The sequence below is a fragment of the Numida meleagris genome, chromosome 4, assembly GCF_002078875.1.
Source record: "Numida meleagris isolate 19003 breed g44 Domestic line chromosome 4, NumMel1.0, whole genome shotgun sequence".
NCBI classification, from domain to species: domain Eukaryota; kingdom Metazoa; phylum Chordata; class Aves; order Galliformes; family Numididae; genus Numida; species Numida meleagris.
In genome coordinates, this window is record NC_034412.1 from 13,751,464 (window position 1) to 13,763,497 (window position 12,034).

The 12,034-nt window shown below is 36.7% G+C and overlaps 1 long non-coding RNA gene across 2 annotated transcripts in view; it reads left to right on the plus strand.

The window, feature by feature from the left end:
* LOC110398557 overlaps nucleotides 1–12,034 on the plus strand; it is a 295,015-nt gene that overhangs the window by 244,489 nt on the left and 38,492 nt on the right. For both annotated transcript variants that reach the window (XR_002438459.1, XR_002438460.1), the window contains exon 3: nucleotides 6,469–6,565. This is a non-coding gene — a long non-coding RNA (uncharacterized LOC110398557). The remainder of the gene's footprint in view (nucleotides 1–6,468; nucleotides 6,566–12,034) is intronic.

The following is a 12,034-nucleotide window of genomic DNA, read 5'->3' on the forward strand; positions in this document are numbered from 1 at the left end:
GAAAATCCATCATTTAAATGTTGGATGTTTTATATGTTGGTGCTCTTTAAAAAAACTGCCACAACTATCAGAAGAAATTGACAGGAGTGATGCTAATGAGTTGTGAGGAATTTCTGGAAGGTCCTCATAGGCTACTGGAAACTGAAAATGAAGGGAAATGTGGTCTTCTGAGCATTTTTGTTTTACTCTGCCCCATTAGGGATGCTGTCTTCTACAATAATAAGAAAACTTCCCTAGAAATCCATTTTCTAGATTTTTTATAGTAAGAAGTGTTTTTCTACTTCTTTTTAAAAGCCAAGCTTTTCTACCACCCTGGATAAACTGATGGGTTGGTCTTCGGGGCATGAACCTGGAGCTGTGATTTGTTTCTGATGAGTGCTTTTCTTAACCTACAGGACTGTATTTTTATTTTGATTTTTGGTATCTTCACCCATTTACTGTTTTTTTCATATACTTCAGTGCATGAAGTCAGTGAAAAACAAAGAAATGCTGGAAATGTTACTAATGTTGTCAATGTCTCTTTGGAGAATTATATAGGTATAGCTTTTAATTTTAATGCAGTATTTCTGCTGAATGTCATATTGCCTGACTTACTCCAGATAAGTCTGCAAAAGTATGACAGATTTAGACAAATATTCTTCTCATCCAGGCCAAGTGGCTGAGAACAATGCAAGTGGCACTGATAGATCTAAAACCCCCGGACACGTTACCTCTGCAAATGAAAGTGACATACAAGTGCAGCTACCTAGTAGCAGCTGTTGAAATGAAAACAACCTGTGCCAAACTGCAAATCAGAAAAGGCAGATCTTACTTTAAGATCTGTGCAAGATAAACTGATATGTGGTCTGAGACATATATTCTGCTTTGTAGTATGTAGTGATACATCATAGATTTGATGAAGGGTTTTGCACTGAATTGGAACCACCTTACGAAGATTGATTGTATTCTTTCATCCCAAAGTGTTTGATTACCTTTCAAGGGCTCATCTTTGACATCATTCTCATATATGCACAGCAGACGTTTGACTATCTTGCCTCTAGTAATAGTCCTGAAGAGGAAAGCAACAAATAGTGCAGAACTATAAAAGCAAGAGAGGAATTGTATTTGCCTTCCTCTTCATTCCAAAATGGTTGCGGAACCTTGCCATTTGAAGCATTCCTATACAATGTTTAATTTTAATGTTCACAGACTAAATTTGAATGTCTCTACCAAACTAGTACAAGATGCTTGTTTTGAGGGTAAGCTTCTTCCAGAAAAAAATAAATGCTTGAGACTGTGGGATGCAGAGCACACATGAACCAAGTAACTGTGTTGCCTGAGAGCAAAGCCTGGTTTCACTGCCTATGGGAACATCTAAACTAGATGAATGCACTATCTCAACTCGTGGTGTAACTGATAGCATAGAAGATATGATTTTTCAGTCATGTTAAATGCTTTTAGCTTGCGTGGAAAAGGGGATATAGTTCATTAAATACGTAGCACATGTACAGCTGCAGTGCAGACTTGTGTGCTTGCATGTTCTTTCACCTTCTTTTTCATGCACATGAATGAAAGTCTGCAGGAGATAATCCAAAAGCTTGTATGACCTTCATGCATGGTGTCCTTAAAGAGATACAGCGGCAAGACAGACTGTAATTATGTCCACAAACAAATTGGCATAAAAAGAAACCATGCAGCAAAATAATCATCATAGCTGTATATAAAGCCAAAAGAGATTCTCAAATACACATAAGATATATGAAAGTCTATATTTGAGGTTTTTGATTTCTTTATATAAAAGTCTACCTTCATTTTTATGTTTCAATCACCAAAATATCACCAGTATGCTAGAGGTCTCTATCTCCTCCTGCAGCGAGGGTATCAACCAATTCCTCTGCAACATTAGACTTGAAGCATCTGGCTTATTCTCATATTTTCCAATTCTCAAATATTTGTAAGTTTTGAAAGCCTCGCATCTTGAAAGCTGTAGCCAAAAATGCACAAAACTTCTGTGAATGTTTTTATATCCCACCTTGGAAATTCCCAGAAAGCCACCATGGATTAAGTCCTTTGTGCATGTAGACACTGTGTCGTTGGATTCTGACCACCGGCCAGTGCGAATACTGGCTCTTTCTTTGGATTTGGATCAGGCCCTTAACATTACTTTCCATTTCTAGCGAGAAGGGGCTGGATTGCCTGAAAGTTGTGGAATCTTGCCAGCTGCACGCTAATGAATGTCGCAGCTATGCTCTGTAATTAGGAAACAGAAGATTGCAATTCCATTTTCTAAAAATTCTGCCAAGGTTATTTTCCTATTATTATAACAGAAGGAAGGAATGGGTTGACAAGCTTTCTTGAAAATGTATTCACACTCTGGTTTTGAATAATGTAAATTTGTAATAGGTTTTATGCAACAGAAAAATAACCAACAAAAGATGCCAAAATAGGGTGAAAATAAATAAATTGTCATGTTGTCAGAAAGGAAAATGCATAAACTGTCTTGGATCTGGCATTAATTCTAACTTCTGTACTGTAACTCTTTTTGTGCAGCTTCCACACACACACACAAAAAAAAAAAACTTCTTGTTAGGAATAAATAGCAATCCTGAACTTAGTGATCTGATTGGTCAATTTCACTTTTTGCAGTGTTACCCTGTTGCATCTATTGCCTTGTCAAAAAACCCTGTGTTCTGCATGTGACAAAGACTGCGTATATTAATAACTTAATTATACCTCTTCCGACCCAAATTATTTTAATTACTGCAATCACAGTAGTATAGCACGTGCAATTCAGAGTAATCAACTGTTCTTGGATTACAAAAATTAAGTGTTCATATGAAATATTAAATAGGGTGAAACCTCTAGTAGAGATCTGTCAAGAAGTCAGCTATGAGATTTCCTATTCTACTGCAGTCCTTTCTGCATTTCTTGAAAGAAATGGTTTGGAAAGGATCACCATTGAGCGGTGCTGTATGATATTAAGTAGAGAATCAAACAGACCAAGTACGTTTGTGTGTTAACTGAGTATGCTCTGTGTAGCTCTAGCCTTGCCAGAAGGACCAAAAAGAAAATGAATGTGGAATCAATTTATGAGTTGAATGGCAGTGTAAGCTTGAATTTTAGCAATTTTCCAACCTATAATAAATCCAAGAATGAAAATGAAAAGTCATTCTTCATGGGAGAAATGCCAAAATAATTAGATTAACAGTATCTGTAAAAAAAGCTAGGCATCTCCTGCCTCACAGACATTTCAGAACATATGCTTATCAGCTCACTGATGAACTTGGTGCTGAGAGATCTGGCTGTTTATAAGAAGCTGTGTGAACCTCTGTGATTCTCAATGCACCAGAAGAATGCTGAAAAAGACCAAGTAAGCCTAAAAATGAACTATGGCTCCCTAATTGACTTAAATGAACTCTAAGTACCTAGGTAATTGCTGAAGAATTTAAAGAATGTTTTAAAATGATAACTTGTTATATGTGAAGTGTTTTCCCACATGGGTGGCATAAAATAGAGTTTTCTAGAAGAGTGGAGACTTGGAATTAAATATCTCCATAAAGGAGCAATCCCTATGAAGAAATCAGAATACTGAAGGCAAACTGAACCCTGGCCTTTATAATAGTAAAGTTCTAAAAGAAAGTGTCCAAATATATTACTGAGGAATTTCTCAGCTTAAATATCTTCCTTTGTGACAGAGAACTGGAACAGCAAAGCAACTGTCAGCTTGAAAAGCAATCAGTTTCCTACAACATATGCTTCATGACATGTAGAGAGTGGTACAGAAAATAAACATCATGTAGATCTTCCAAACTGAGAGAACATGCAATACAGAAATACATGCTGGTTAAGTAGATTTGTCTAAACTGTTAGTGAAGCTAAAGTTTTTCATAAAGCTCCATTTCAGGCTCCTTACTCAAAATACTTTGAAGGCTGCTACTAAAAACTGCCTTTGGAGACTGCTTCTAAACAAAGTAAGAATAATGTTCAATATCAGAAAATAAGTGTTTTGACAATTTTTAAACTTGAAACATTTTAGAAATGTTTCAAGTTTTCATTTTGCTGTGACATTTGGGAAAAAGAAACAACACAACATTTAACTACAATCAGTGTTTAAGGGGCCAGAGACAATTTTGAAAAAATATTTAATTTTGACAGAATGAAATGTTTTTTCAACTTTAAATGTGTTTTGTTTCTCACATTTACATTTGAGTAGGAAACAAAACTTCGTATGAGTATATTCAAAACAGATTTTCTCTGAGCGTGTTCAGTAACTGCACAAAATCAGAAACCCCAAATTAAAGATGTTTGTACAAACTGCTGCTGAGGGCTATGCAGAGTTGACAGAGCTTAACCTAAAATTTCCTCCCAGTATAAATGATAACAAGCCCCATAAGACTATGATTATAAGTAAATTTAAAGTAAGACTATTTTACTATTAAATGTTAATCTTTATTTCAGTGCAATCATGGCAGCCTTCTTAATTTGTTGAGAAGACTGACCTAAATAAAAAGCAAAACTTATTTCTGACTGGATGATAAATATCTGTGAGCCATATTAAAACAATCTCTAATTTTTCCAAAGAGTGCTTCTACTTTTATGTACATTTACTGCTGGTGCCAATTGAGAGTTAAAAAACTGTAAAATTTTTTAACAGTAAGAAAATGTATGTGTTTCCTAGAAAATTTAAGCTGCTTGTCACAACATTGCAGTTTTATATATTATCTTCTCTAGCATAATAATGATAATGTTGATCAATAACTTATGTGGCATGTATTTAGGCACATTGCCAAAAGCCATTATCACAAGCATTGGAGAGCAATAGGGCTAAGAAGTAGTAGTTGATTCCCTTGTCTGTTCAGCTTTCTGGCCAAGCCCCTCTCAAACCACGTGGGAGCCCCATGTCATTTCAAGAACTTCAGATCTCTCATATCACTTCTATTCACTATAGAGTCATAGAACTGTAGAATGGCTTGGGTTGGAAGGGACCTGAAGGATCATCAAGTTCCAACCCCCCTGCCACAGGCAGGGTTGCCAACTGCTACATCAAGCACTAGATCAGATTCCCCAGGATGCCATCCAACCTGGCCTTGAGCACCTCGAGGGACAGGGCATCCACAACCCCCCTGGACAACCTGTGCCAGCACCTTACCACCCTCTCAGTAAAAAACTTCCCCAACACCTAATCTAAATCTTCCCTCCTTTAGTTTAAAACTATTTATCCTTGTCCTATCACTATCTACCTGTGTAAAAAGTTAATTTCCCTCATTGTTATAAACACTTTTAAAATACTGGAATGTCTCAATGAGGTCTCACCACAGCCTTCTCTTCTCCTGGCTGAACAAGCCCCATCTCAACTTTGTTTTCAGAAAAAGTATTTTTATTTTTGCAAGTAAAATGCATGTTCTTAGGCCACTAGTTGGTTACCAAGGAACCAGTCCTACCTAAACTCTTTAAGATGTTCTTGTCTAGAAATTAAATCATAACTAAGTATAACAACCTTCTCAGTAGTCTGGTATTAACACCAATGACAGGTCAGCACATCAGTGTAATTTTGAAGTAGAATCACAGCTGGTAAGTGAATTCCGCAATACTTTCCATTTCTCATAAGCAGTATGTAAGATCTCAGAGTGTGTACAGACAGCAGTAACGCACAGGGATAAATTACTTTTTCTGAAATATGACATGCCAGTGAACTGAAACATATGATACAAGCAGCATTCCAGAGGTGACGTGTTGCCTCAGCTGTGGCAGACATTAGCAGAGTAGCTTGGAGAACAATGTGCTTTTCTCTGCATAGAGAAATCATGCTATTACAATAGCCTGCAGCCTGCTTCTGCGCTCTCTGAAGCACAGAACTCTCCATAGCACAGTTTTAACTTGTGGTTGTTATGTATTCACCAGCTGTTTAAAAAATTGTTTTTATGTTGTGACATATATTTTAAAAAAGCTTGCAAAAGAAATGTGTGGAGTGTTCAGTCCGTATTCAATCTGCTATAAACTAAGTATTACCAGAACTTCATAGATTACCAGTCTGTATTTTCTGTCTCTGAGTTAAAGGAACCAGTATAAACTGTTTCTTCTAAATTAGAAGAATATGCAGAAGTTTTGATGCAGGAATGGTATAAATACATAATTAGTGTATCTAATGAAGCCCATGAGCATTTACAATCTGTCAAACAATTTATTTGTGTGCTACTTTCACATAGTTATATGTGAATAACACATCTTAGAGGTGAATTCTCCTTTTACTTGTACTTAAGGGTTTTGGAAAAAAGTGGTATTTAACAAGAAAGGACTTAAGACAACAGGTGATGTGTTGTTACCATGTGCTGTGAGCACTGCATTGCTTTTTGGCTTCTCAGACTATCTCCATTCTGTTATTTTTCAATAGACTGTGTTTGGGTGTTGATAGACTTAAAAAAAAAAAAAGGCATAAAAATAGATTACTCTGTTTCTAGTTTATAATTTTCTGCTCTCTCTTTCATTCAGGCATGTTGCACCTGACCGATTGCTCATCAGCATTTCATAGGGACCTGATAGTACATCCTCAGCAGGCCTTGGTCAAATATTGGTAGGCAAGAGCTGGGTAAGAACTCTTGGTACAGCTTCTCCTTGCATTTACTGCATGATGAAAAGAGAATCCTTTAAGCTTTCTGCCTCCAATTTCTAACGGTAAAATGTGAAAAAATGAAGTTTACACAGTGAAAAATGCACCAGAGTACTAAGATTAAAGTATCCTGTTCAGAATCTTCTGGCCCTGTTGACTTGAGCCTGAGTTAAATGGTTACTATTGTAGCTATACAGAAATAATTATGGTATTGATGTGCTATAAAATAGTGATACTTTAAAGGGTAAATTTTGACAGAATTGTAATGGAAATGGATATCTAAGAAAAACCTTGAACTTGCCTGCAGCATAGTAAAGCAAACTCCGATATTAATTAATAAATGTAGTATTAGTAGAAGCAGCTTCTAAGTATCTCTAATATACTAACTTTCAAATTACTGATTGTTTACTTAATGTATTTCATTGCCAGTAAAACTTTCTTTTAAATAGAAGTTTATAAAGCAAATTATCCAACTGTGAAATTGGAAGCACAACTGTTTCAGCCCATCTGAATTTTTTTTTAACTATTCCCCCACAGTAATCTGGACTTGCCTTTATAGTGCCTACAACTGAAAAGGATTATCTAGTCAGAATACATCAGTATATAATAAATGTGCTTCATTTCTTCCACAGTCCTTAAAGCTGACAGCCAAAATGAATGTTTGTCTCAGCACTGGCACCACTGGTACTTTTGCAGAGACTATTTCATGGTCCATTGGACCCTAAAGGACATTGTTTTTAAAGGCGTATTATCAAAAGGAATGAAGCATACCATCAGAGTGCATATCAGCATGTATTATTAAACTTAAGGGCAATAGTATAGCTTGGTTGATATTGTAAGGCACTCTTGTCAAAATGTATTAAAACTAATCTTTATGGTTCTCAACATTTATAATGTTTTATGTCTAACTAGTAAATACAGGTCAGGAAAGGTACTTGCAGTTATCCTCTAGCTTTGAAAGAAGAAAAATGCTTTATAAACAAAGTAATTTATCATCCTTTTTGTATCCATAGAAAACTACTATTACAGCTGCAGTTATACTAATGGGCTTCCTATACAGTGCCACATTAATTAGCTGTCAGAGTAGCAAAACTCTGAATCTTATTTTGCTGATTTATGAGAAAAATGCTGCAGTCCTTTAAAAATATGTAGATTCACCATCTGGAATAATCTCTTGAAAAAATCAGCTTTTTCAGAGACATTTACTGAACTGCTCAACGTAATTTTCTGAATCTCAGAGGTCGGGAGATCATCAGAATATTCACTGGTCAAATCACAGCTATGGTAGGATTGTGTGGGCAGTGCCTAATTTGAGACAGATTACAGCAATATTCACTGGGTTACATGCTGCATAGTCCTGACAACTTAACTGTCAGATAAATTGCTGCAGTTACAGCATATGAGCAGGCCCATAAGCTGATCATATTAATGTTATGAAAATATGACACCAAAAACTAATAACGTTCTTTGAGACATCTGGACAGAAGCAAAATCTAATCTTGTCTAAAAGATCTCCATTAGCAGTAATCATTCTGTAATACGATCAACGTATTCTTGTCAAAGCAGGTAGTACTGTGCAGTATTAGTAAAACTGATTAAATGTGGCATGCTGTTCTGAAATAAACCTTCAAGGATCAGGCTCTGCTGATTACACTGGATTTGTTGGTTAAAACACATCCAGGCCATTTTCAAAATAGCTTCTTCTAGTGATTTATTCTTAGTAAGGGAGAAATATACAGTAGTAGAAAGGAAATCAAATGGAGAAGTTAGGCAATATAAAATTTGAACAGCTTAAGGAACATGAAAAAAACTTCTGAGAAGTGTTGAGCTCTTAGTACACTGATCTTTCACTTCCTCCCATCTTTTGCTTCTGATGCCTATGATCCAATTTCACGATGAACCAAAATTCCTTCAAGGATGCTCATTCTTACAGCTGAAGGATAGATACATCATGAGCACATCAGGCTGTCTACCTCTTTGTTAAAAAGACCTTGCCCTTTGGGCTAAGCCTTTGCAAGTGATGGCTGATTTGCTGCTAGTTTGTTTTGTATGATATGGTTCGTGTTCCTTGCAGGCACAAGATTTAATGATGTAAAAGATGAATAAAGCCTGACATGAAGCACCATGCATTTTTTCTCCATGTGGTTGCTGTGAGTCAGGAAAGTTCTCTGCATGATGATCAAGACCAATGCAAACGAGCTAGAATTAAGTACTGAGAGAGCACATGAATGGTTTTTTGTTGTTGTTTGTTTCTTTCATGAATATTTTTATTTAAACAGGAGTTTTGTAACATCACAGGATACTGCAGAATGCAGCTACTCTGCCACAGATATGCATTCAGCTGCCCAAGGAGCCCACAGACTGTAACTGAAATTATAGCTGAAAAGAAAAATCTACAACTGTGAACTCTCTTTTTAGGTTGTAAACAGATCCTGATAGATCTGAGGAGCTTTAGTCTGCAACACCCCAATTCCTTAAGGTTGTGCGGAGTGTTGACAGGCTGTAATTACAGCCTGTGAGTGTTTGCAATGGCTGGAAAATTACTAAGTACCTTAAGAACTGGCAGCAGCTAAGTTTCTCTAGAGAAGGAAAATGTATGAAAAGAGTTGCAACAGATAAGGATAGTGATTCCTGCTTTCCTGACTGGAGAAGCTGAGCTGCAGCTAATTGCATATCCTCAATATATGCAGATCTAAAACAGGAAAGGAAGGCAAGGCATAGTGGGAGAGACTTTGCATGGAAATAGATTTTTTTCTTGGAGCTGCAACCTGTTGTGTTGCATTTCAGAGATGGAACAAGATGGACACATCAGTGCAGCTGTAGCTGGATGAGCAAAAATGCTTTCCTCTGTATGATGAAGGGACTCAGTTAGTGAACAACTTTATTCTCTTAGAACTGAAAAAGCTTCTAAGATAATTTGAAGGATTTGTGTTGTCAAAGTTTCAAGACAAGGTGGAAAGAGCAATTGAGGAGTACTTTTATTAGGGAACTTGACAATAATTTTAGGGTGAGGACATGGAGGAGCAGACAGATGCTCAAGGAGAGAACAAATCCATTGCCACTCAACGGCAAAGGATTTGAATAAGGTGAAAAGCTTAGTTTTGAGTAAAATACCCACCCCTAGTGAAGGGTCTTGTTCCAAAGTACATGTGAAATAATTTAGTTATTTTCTGTGATGTAGAGACAAAGGCAGCAACCATCAGATAGACAAATAATGTGTTTTCAACATGCTTTTTATATTTTCCTTAACCTCACCATTTTGAAGTGAACCATATTTTTTTATTCTGTTGATGAAAGGACAGTTATTTCACTGGCATAAAGTATTTCCCAATATTTATCCTTGTAAAGTGAAAAATAGAGCTAAGCACTGGAAGGTCTCAGGAAATTAAGTTTAGTTTCTACTGGCGTGACCTTGTCTAACAGGATGGGCATCTGTATCATGATATTATAGCATCCTCATGAGAGAGATGCCTCACTTTTACAGCAGGAGAACTGCTTTCAAGGTGAAGGATGTTCAATGTTAAATCATAAATTCAACAAACCTACTCTGTCAAAACAAACAAATCCAATTTTACAGTAAAAATTGTACACTGAGTATCTGGGCTTCTGAAATGGAGATGGGCTGGTGATAAATGAGATCAGGGCAATAGATGTCAGATCCTCTGAATTATATGTGCTAGACTGAAAGTAGTACTCGACACACAATAAAGTAAACGGAAATGGGAGTTCACTCACTTATAGGAATAACTTTTAAATACCTTTTACTTTGTGTGGATGGAAATGCCTTCATTTCTCCTCATTCAGCGCCATTACACTGTCTCATGGAAGGTAATGGGGTTTGCTGATAAACCTCAAATTATTCCTGGGTCTATTCTTCCACTTCACAAGGAGTATGAAGACAGCCACTGCTCAGGCTCCCCTGTGCCATCTGCCTGATACACCTTGTAGACAAGTCCTTGCTCAGGCTTCAAGAGGAACCAGTGTTAATGTTTGAATCCATTAAATTACTTTTTAAACAATTTTCCATGATGATACAGCCCTTAAAAAGTTATCTTCACGGGGTGCATCATTTAAACATGATTTCAAAGCAGAAATAATGCTTCAGTAGTATCTTATTTGAACCAATAGCTCACTCTGTAATGAAATCTTATCTCCGTCGACATGAATGAGTACAAAGGAAGAAAGCTGTTCAAACGCTGAAGATCAAATGCCTCACTTTCTTTTCTGTCTGTACCATGCAATATTTTCCCCCTTATTGAAGCAATATATTTCAGAGGAATTAGAATTTATATACAATGAACAATGTCTTGAAATATCACCATTTTTTTAAGATTTTCACTGAGAGAACTAATGGACTGATGTTTCACTGAAAGAAGTTGAAGCAGAAGTTAAACTGAGAAAGTGCTGCATGTCAAATACCATCCTTTTTTGTACGAAAAATAATAACGCTGGATTTGACAGATATACATTATAAATACATGGGAGCAGATTAATGTATTTCATTTGAAAATTTTATCATCGGTATAAATTTGGTGAAATACGTGTTCTCAGAGATACTACATTGCACTGTACTCTGTATGTTTGTTAATGATTACACTTCATGTGGTCTTCTGATTTATAGCTATCCAGAGATGAGCTTGTGAAAGATGGGAGGCGTGCACTCACTGGCACAAACGATGGGTGGTTTGGAGATGGAGCTCACTCAGGAGTAGAATGTTAGTTTGCTGCTGTGGTGAATCATTCCTTAAAACCTCCATTACGCATGAAGGACTTTCTTTCTACTAAGGAGCTTAATGGTTTGCCTAAGTCAACATTGTTATGGTTAGCAGGGTTGCAGTGAAGAACTCGGCTGGACTTTGAGAAACTGCCCTTAGAGGGAACTGTGACTCAAACACTTATTTCTAATCTCCTTTCTTTAAAATTTATTTTAGAAACTCTCTATGTGTGTTTTCTGTAAAGGGTCTTCTGTAAGTTTTGAATGTTGAGGAAAATTCCACTGTCCCTGTCTTCCAACTAACTTCCATTTCAAATAGGATGGATTATAGTTACTTTCAACCTGGTTGGGTAAGAAATAGCAGAGACTGGTTTGACTTTCTGGCCAAATGGAGCTGCAGTTGAGCGCTAACCCCACCTGGTATGTGGGCAGGCTTTTGAGGCCAAATAGTAAAATTTGCTATAACCTACAGGTAGGAGAGACTAAGGTTTTGAAACACACCTTGATAAAGTTTAAGATAACAGGAAAGACATAGTGATGGCGGAATGTGACAGGGAGCTTGCATTTCATGTGTTGTACCACTCAAAGGTTCTGATAACCATAAGTTGCCACATCTTTATGAGCTACAGTCTAGCACTTCTGTGTGTAAGTGTATGACAGAAAGCACAAACAACTAAGTCAGGCTGTACTTGAAGATACTGAAGATTAGCCCCAGGCACGTACAACAAGAAAAA